The following is a 9,298-nucleotide window of genomic DNA, read 5'->3' as shown; positions in this document are numbered from 1 at the left end:
CCAGGAAGTGGGCCCGTGAGTGGCCAGCCAGTGCTGTTCGGACCAGCTCGTTCACCCGTCGGTTTTTCTCACGAAGTGGGTTAGGGTGCTGGCCCCTCGGAAGCAGGCCCTTGTGTTGTGTATGACAGGGAGGGAGGAGTTGGAGTGGAATAATTGGTGTACCTATTGTCTCCTCAGTTCCTTCTTAACTGGTTCTCTTAAGAGGTTGGTTTTTTTTTTTCCTTGTTGTATACACCTGAAATCCACAAAGTATTAGTCAAAAGAAACCTGGAATCAAATCGTGTTAGCTACAGGGTGTCTGAGACCATTATTCTGTGGATGATAGAGGTTCCTGGTTGTTTTCCCCAAGAGCCTGGCAAATACTCGCCATGACCACAAGGGGGATGTGGTGAGCTCCAGATAATTCAAAGCTGGAGCCTGAGAATGGGGCTGTATTGTGTTTGCCAGTGTGAAGGACAGGTTTCTGGCTGCTTTGCAAATTAACATGGCCTACAGCCTGAAGGCTTGAAGAAATGAGCCTGAGTCTAAAAAGAAATAGGGTGCAAATGAATAAGAATGGACAGTTAGATCCACAGCCAGGTGGTTTGATTCTTCACCATACGGCACAGTACTGTATTTCATTTCTCTGTTGTCATCTCAGTATCACACTGGAAAGGAAAAGGAGCCGGTACATAATTTACATGTGGGTAAATGTTTACCAGACAGAATAGGCAGCTATCCAATATCTGTGCATACTATATCTTAAATTATATTCTAATTGGTATGTTAGTATATTTGAAGACTGGAAACTAGTTTCAATTTTTATTTATTTTTGTATTTTTAAATTTAAATTCAATTAACACATGATGTATTATTTATTTCAGGGGTACAGGTCTGTGACTAGTTTCAATTTTTAAATATTTAACTCCCAGCAATTAATAGGAATTGTTATCAGATAGTAATCACTAATGCTTGTTAAATGTTTACTTAAATGCCACATACTATCCTAAATGCTTTATATACATTGTGTAATGCACCCTTCCCACAGTGGTTTCAAGTAAAATACTATCAATATTCCCATTTTGCAGATGGGGAAACTGAGGTTTAGAGTGGCTGATGTGTTATATGGCTCACATAAAAATTGAATGGTAAAGCCAGAATTTGGAGCTTTGCTGTGAACCAGTAGGCCCAGCTGCCAAAATGGGTCTCATGTTTTACCTCCACGTGTATAGAGAAGTTGAGTTTTATAGTACTGGCCTAATTCATTATTAACAGCAGTTATTTTAAGCAGTGGAATAAAAGAGGAATACTTAAAGAAATTTTTATGTTTAGTTTGCAGTTTATTGATTGAACTATAAAGTTCAATCTGTAATAGAACTCATAGAAGCAAGTTTATATTTTAAAGCAAAGTGTCTTTAAACTGGTGACTCAGATGATGTTTTATTCACTTTTCCCAAAGATGAATATCCTGCTGTGACACCTTCCATCTTCATGAAATAAAAATGTGGCATACTTTTGTCACTTTTGTTCTCCTTGTCACTTTTGTCACTTTTGTTCTCCTTAGAATTTTTTGTTCACTTTTGTTCTCCTTAGAATTTTTTTTTCACTTTTGTTCTCCTTGGAATTTTTCATGTACCTGCAGATTTCAGGCGCCAGTTCCCACTTTTCCATGTTGGCATTAGCTACACTATTTTGGAGTATATTACATGTTGTCACTCCACTCAAGTTTGATTCAACAGAGCCTGCCCCAGTGAAGTGTAGGAAGTATTATGTCAGGTAATGTCTCTGTCCCCACGGGTGGTGACAATTCGTAGGTTTCGTTTTATTTCGAATGCCTGGGTAACCTACCAACCTGCCCTCCTTCCAAAAAGAGAAGAGAGAAACAGAGGATGACCCTGAAAGAAAAGTAAGGCAGCAGTAAATCAAAATCAGATGTACTTTCATTAGATAGGACATTTACATTCCATTGATACTGAAGTCTCATTGCACAGGGTAAAAATCAGTCAACCTCACTCTGGATTTTCATTCAGCTTTGGAAAACAGTTGGCTTTTGGATAGATGAAGGACCAATGTATGAAGTCCCTATCTGGGGTGGGGGTGGGGGAAAGAGCCAACAGAAGCAGAAATTTGCCCTTCATGAAGATCAATTTAATAGTTAATTTTTAAGGAAATAGGAGCCTTTTCTGAATTTTCTAGTTTAAAGGGCCAGAATTTTAATTTATTCTTAATTATCATGGTATAGTAGAAGGAACCCTGAGCTAGAAGTTGAATCTGAACATGGGTTCTAGAAACACAGAAAGGACCTTAAGATACCATTTAAAGTCTAACCTTTCATTTAATAGATGAAGAACAGAAAGAATAAGTGAGTTGCCTGAAATCACAGGGACAATGTTAGCTTTGGCTCTATAGCCTTCCTTTTTACTTGGTATGCTTTTTAGAAATCACCCACATGAAGGGCACCTAGGTGGCTCAGTCGGTTAAACATCTAGCTTTTGGTTTCAGCTCATATCATGATCTCATGGTTGTGAGATCCGACTCTGTGCTGGGCATGGAACCTGCTTAAGATTCTCTCTATCCCTCTGTCCCTCTCCCCCCACCAGTCACCCCTATGATTTCAAATTAAATGTTCAATCAGTACAGGCCCTTTTTCAAATGCTCGCAGACAACTCTGGCTCATACATTCTCATATCTCATCCTCAATTCCTTGAAGTACATAATTAGTGAAATTACGTCCACTATTTTTTCCTTTTGCCTGGATTACAGGCTCTCTATGTGAGGGGCTATTGGTTCCCTACCCCTGCTCCCCAGCCATCAGGAGACGAGGTGCTCAGGTTTCCTTAGGTGATGAAGGTTTCACTGAAAGCTAGTTGGGGGGAGTATAGGCATTGTTTCAATATCCATAGAGCCAGACTTCTGGAAGAACAAGGAGGGTGTCCTCCTTTGGTCAGGCCCCAGCAGGACCTAACCTATAGCAAACATTTATTGGTCTTCACTTCAGAAACGGGCTTCTGATGTTCCCATCTGCACTGATTCTGCCCTTTCCGTAGCTCAGCTTCTTTATGCCTGCTTTTTCCATTGTGCTAGTTCCCAAACTTCAGAAGGCATCAGACTGGGAAGCTGTAAGCATTCCACTCCTAGAGATTCAGGTCCTGTAGGTCTGAGGTAGCTCCTGGAATCTGCGTGTTTAGGTTCCACAGGAGATTCTGATGGCGGTAGGGTGGGGTTTAAGGACCACACCCCAGGCACCATGGTGTCCTCTGGTCTCCAAACTTTTGTGTCACACATTCCTATTAGAAAAATATTTGAGGGGCAACTGGGTGGCTCAGTCAGCTAAGCGTCTGCCCTTCGGCTCAGGTCGTGATCCCAGGGTTCTGCTCAGCGGGGAGCCTGCTTCTTCCTCTTCCTCTCCCTGCTGCTCCCCCTGCTTGTGCTCTGCCAGATTAACAAATAAAATCTTTAAAAAATATATTTGAGCACACGCTTCCATTATGTATATATTTATGTCTTTGTAAATGTACACGTCTATAATACTATTATGTTAAACATATATCAAATAGAAAATAAAAGTAGAAAAGAAAAAAAATATAAATACATGTGAATTTTTTCTTCCTGTACCCCAATGAATCCCTGGGGCTGCTTGCACCACCCCGGCTACCTTTCCACGTGGCTTGAACTACACCATTTGTAGAGAGTACCTTTGTTGTGCAAAGGCACGGAAAAGTGCCCAATTGTCTCAGGGGTCACTGGGTCTGTTCATAGACCTTTGATTTAGGTGCCAATTCTTTCTTTTATTTCATCAGCAGTTGAGGTGGGGTGGGGGTGGTGGATGTATGTGTGACATGATGTGAAACAAGCTGGTTTACCTGGGAGGAGCCCTGTGACCTTTCTTTGGGGGAAAGGGGAATCTGTGAACATGGTAGCTGCTATGAACTGTTTCTGAGCCTGGCAAAGTGCAAAGCTAACTTTCAGAGGCTGTGGATGCTGCTGCTGTGGGTATATGCTCTCTGCATCTTTGTGTGGCTTCCTAGAAGGAAGTTGGCTCTGCCCTGGGCTGTTGTGTATGTGTGTTTGTGTGTATGGTGCTTGCCCACTTCTCTCTTGTTCCATTTATAGCATGACTCCCTGGCTTGAGCTTGGGAGGTGGCTTTCAGGATTACAGGCAGCCACCAGAACACCAGTGCCTCAAGCTCTTGGAGAACGGCACCTGGGTTTGAGTAGTCAAGCATCTACAGGCAGCTTAATGAAGAGTATTAACTGAGTCTCTGAGCTCAAATGTAGTTGTTCGGTGTGCATCTCCTCTGCTCTTGGATACACTCCCAGTGGCCAAAGAGACTTTACTTTAATTGATATATTTATGGTTCTTTGATACTGATCTCTTACCCTAGGGCACCATTTTGTGTGAAGAGCATCATTTCCATGAGTTAGAACAACTGCATTGGGACGAACAGACATAAGGTGGTATTAGACCTGGACAAATCCAAAGTTAGAACTGGACAAATCCCAGACACATTTCAACAATGAAGTAGCTTAATAACTATTAAAGTTGGGGGCACCTGGGTGGCTTAGTGGTCAGGCATCTGCCTTTGGCTCAGGTCATGGTCCCAGGGTCCTGGGATCGAGCCCCACATCGGGCTCCCTGCTCCACGGGAAGCCTGCTTCTCCCTCTCCCACTCCCCCTGCTTGTGTTCCCTCTCTCGCTGGTCTCTCTCTGTCAAATAAATAAATAAAATCTTAAAAAAACCCCAAAAACTATTAAAGTTGGAAATGGGTTCCCCACATTCCTTTTTTCCAAGTAATTTTCTTACCCCTTCTTGGAGACTCTTCACGTTTTCAGCTTGCTTCTGTTGCCTCAGGGATTTGAGTGCTGGTGTTCTCTACTCTCAAGAGGCCAGGAAGGGTGGAACACTGTTGAGAGATCTCTGCAGAGGAGAGAGGGACGGGGTACTTCTTGCATTCAGGGCAGTTAGCAGCCATTTATATGTCTCTATTTCCCGCTGATGGGGATCTTTGTTTAGAATTTCATTGTTTTTCACTCACTTTATACTATAGAAAATCCTCAAGCTAGAAACACCATTTTCCCCTTCACTTTGCCTTTTTCCTGTCAGCATGTATGCTTACCATTTTTTTATTTTCTGCTCTTTTTGCTTATCTTGTCTAAAGATACCTGCTTGTCAACCTGGTCCCATATACTTGTCATTTTTAATGGGTATCTATATAATCTTATTCTTTCTTGAGATTCATAAGTTTATTCCACTGAATCCTTTGTGCTCCCACTTTTTTGCAGGGTGTGGGGGGAGATTTGCTACACTTCTAAAATACCTCTGAGAACAAGCTGCGTTTCAGAACCTGCACCAACATTTGCTTTTTTTCACTTTGAGAGTGCAGGCAGATAGCCACTGGGCACACCAAGGTGTTGAATTCTCTTCTCTGAAGTCCATGGCTGTAGGTCTGGCTGGGCTATTGAGACTTCTCACCAAATCTCAGCAAGTGATCTCAGACACCAAACTGGGGGAAAATTAGGCTGACAGACTGCTTGATATTTCCAAAGAGTCATTTAGGTTCTGTCTATTACTGCAGTGTTCAAAATGTAGACATAGTTCAGTGCTGTGATTAAAGTGACTTTCACCGTTAGCCTCTTTGTTCCTGTAAGATATAGTGGTGAGCTATGGCCAGTTCATCATTTGGGGGTGTGATGGTTAGCTAAAGCTATTTTTCTCCAAAGGGCTGGTTATTTTTTTTAGTTTCTCTTCAAAACTTCAGCTTTAGTAGGAAGGAGCCATAAATTCTGTGACATAGCTGCCTCCTTATCTGTCTTGGGAGTTATAGACTGCACACATAAGACAATTCATGTACCTCTGCATAATGAGGTAAGTTTTATAAATCATAAATCTTCACTTAACATGCAGGTGGTGTTGGGTGCCAGGTTTAGAAAAACTGATATAGTTGCCAAGTTCATGAATGTCCTAAATCATTCATGCTAAGGTAGCCCAGAATCATGCTGTTCTCTGAGGGAGACCAATTTCAAGGTGGTTGTTAAACACAAAAATGTGAGGCTCGACGATTGTATATTTCAAAATCAAATGCACTTTTTATTGGAAGGGTAAAACCAGATTACCTTTCTTTTTTTAGTTGAAGTCAGTTTTCTAAGATCCTCCCTTCACTCTCAAAAAATCTGTCAATAATAATATCTTTTCTTCCCTGATTCCTGAATTCTATCAGAAAAACATCGCAAAAACATTCCCTGTTGATTTGCAATCCAGATCTTTAATGTGCTGAAAATGAGATTCAGATGTTTCAATAAATCTTCAGACACATTATTAGGAACAAACTCTCTGAAGTTCTGTGGGGGTGTTTTCTTCTTGTGCTGTGTTTCACATGAAGTTACCATGGATGGTAGGCAAGCATAGCCCTCTTTCACACTGGCTTTGTCTTCAGGGCCAAAGATGGGGAAGGAGTAGGGCCTAAAGAGAGAGGAGCGCCTGGGTGGCTCAGCCGGTTAAGCGTCTCCCTTCGGCTCAGGTCATGATCCCAGCGTCCTGGGATCGAGCCCTGAGTCAAACTCCTTGCTCAGCGGGGAGTCTGCTTCTCCCTCTCCCTCTGCTGCTCCCCCTGGTTGTGCTCTTTCTCTCTCTCTCTGTCAAATAAATAAATGGAAACTTAAAAAAAAAAAGATGTCTTCAAAGAGAAAAATGAAGTTTGGTCTCAGGTTATAAGGTTCTCTACAGGTAGTTAAGTGTCCATATCCCTTTATGTCGTATCCAGCCCAGGGCCGTACACCAGATGATATGTGACTCTCTTTGGTGTATCTCACAAGTCTTTTGGGGATGAATATGTTAATAGTACCCCTCCTGTCCATCATGTGGGTCACCTGCCGTTGGTTAAAGATTGTAGGGTCCAGTTCCAGGCAGAACATCATTTTCACTTAATGCAATTGAATTTTCTTCTTTTGATGTAATAATCCCACTTGGCCTGTGAGTCTCAATTCTGAGGCTTAGAAATAGGTCCTAACCTAGCAATGAATTTTCAGAATCACGTATGTGATCTTTGTAATTGGATTAATCTTGTGAAAATACTGGGGGGCTTATTCTTCCGAGTTCTTTTTCATCCCCTTCTCACTGGCCCCCACTGCAAGCTCTCTCTTTATGCCTCCACGCCTTGTGTATACCTTTCTACTACCTGGAGTGCTTTTCTTTTCCTTATCAAAATGTTGAGCTCCTACTCATCCTGTAAAACCCACTTAAATCTCACCTCTCTGTAGAGCCTTCTCTGGCTTCCTGAAGCAGAGCTTGTCACTTAAGCCTTCTAGAACATTTAGCCAGTTCTCCTATGACATGCACAATGGGCAGCATGTCCATCTCTTATGCTAGATTGTGAGCATCTCAAAGACAGGAACAGAGTTATATTAATCTACATGTTGCTGGCACCCACCATATCTGACACAAAGTAGAAACTCAGTGACTAAATCTCATATTTTTTTTTTAAATATTTTATTTATTTGAGAGAGAGAATGAGATAGAGAGAGGGGGGAGGGTCAGAGGGAGAAGCAGACGCCCCGCCAAGCAGGGAGCCCAACGCGGGACTCGATCCCGGGACTCCAGGACCATGACCTGAGCCGAAGGCAGTCGCTCAACCAACTGAGCCCCAAATCTCATATTTTTTTTATTACCGGAGCTAACATACAGCCTTGGGAGAGCACAAAGCTTTTTTAAGTTGCATTTCATCATAATTTATGGATGCTAAGACTAACTCATAAAGCATTTACTTGAGTCCCCTATAGGAATGCCTAAGGGTAGAGAGTGACAGAGGCAAGGAGAAACTTCTTGCATTCTCAATGTGCCCTGGGATTTTCTGTAGATTCTAGGCAGATCAAGTCCTTTTCTTTATTCTTGCATAATTATCTCTAGGACTTTTATGTCTTTGTCTTTTCATTGCAATCATTCTATTCTAGGTGTCATCCCTTCACACTTGAACTGCAGCGCTTAGAGCAGGTATGACTCTCAGTTTACAAATTCATGTGTGGGGGAAGTATCACATTTATTTATAATCTTAAAAAAGGATACACTCCAATTATATGCTCCTATCCCATCTGACTGGTGGGAAATTTAATATCACCTATTTCTCGTCTTCACGTTTGAATTGTGGTTCCAGGATCTTATATTTTGCCATGAGATTAGAGAGGGCTTTGAGTTGCTGGTTACCGCTAGATACCCACTGTCCTGTCATTTGGAGTGTCCCTTCAGGTCCAGGGACTGTATCTGTTCTTCATGCTTGACTCACATGATTCTTGTGAGGCTCTGAATCCTGCAGCCTCGGGTCCTGTCTCCTAGTTGCATCCTGTGGCCAGTCTTCTCTAGGGTCGTTCCCTCCTCAGATGCTTCCAGGGAGGAAGGCTTAGGTCTCCTTGTTCCAGGTCCTACAAACCCATCTTCATCTGCAACCCAAGGGAATCTCTTTCTAGTCTGCCCAGAGTACTTCCCTGCATCACGCTGCTCTCTGGCCAGTCTCTTCAAGCTCTTGCTTTTATCTTACTGATATACGGTAATCTTAATGGTTTTATAAATCCCAAGTCCCTATCGCTGCAATCAAACTTTTATCTCTTTTTCTTTAAATTTCAATGAGAGGTTAAGGGAAATGTCTGTAATCCAGTTCTTTTAGGAAAAAAAAAATGGAGAGAAGAAAAACTAAAAGTTATCAAATCCTGCCATATGCTGATCTGAAACTGGCTTCCTTGCCTTCTTTTTCCTTTTCTCCATTCAAATTATTTTGCATATTCCAATCACAAGAGTTATTCTAAAGCTCTTGCCCAAAAACTCTCAGTGTCTTCCCACTATCTGCAGAATAAAATCAAAGCCTCAAGCTCTTTCTTCTACCATTAGGGCTTTCCATGATTTTCTTCACCTTTCAAATCTGACTTCCCATTACTCCTTTGTCAAAAGTCCCTGGCCTAACCCTGTCCTTCTAACCCCATGCCTCCCATCCCTCCCTCAACACACCACACACGCTTTCCCACCTCCTCACCACACCTGACTTTGATGTGACACCCAGATTGAGTGTCAGCTCCTTTTTTTTTTTTTAAAGATTTTATTTATTTATTTGACAGAGACACAGCGAGAGAGGGAACACAAGCAGGGGGAGTGGGAGTGGGAGAGGGAGAAGCAGGCTTCCCGCAGAGTGGGGAGCCTGATGCGGGGCTCGATCCCAGGATCCTGGGATCATAACCTGAGCCGAAGGCAGATGCTTAACGACTGAGCCACCCAGGCACCCCTAGTGTCAACTCCTTCAGAGGGCTTGGGGGTAAGCTCGTGATCGAGTTCCACAG

This window comes from Leptonychotes weddellii, chromosome 7 (genome assembly GCF_054177405.1).
Source record: "Leptonychotes weddellii isolate Sample4059 chromosome 7, ASM5417740v2, whole genome shotgun sequence".
Lineage (NCBI taxonomy): Eukaryota > Metazoa > Chordata > Mammalia > Carnivora > Phocidae > Leptonychotes > Leptonychotes weddellii.
The sequence above is the reverse complement of the archived record's forward strand: the minus strand, read 5'-3'. Positions refer to the sequence as shown.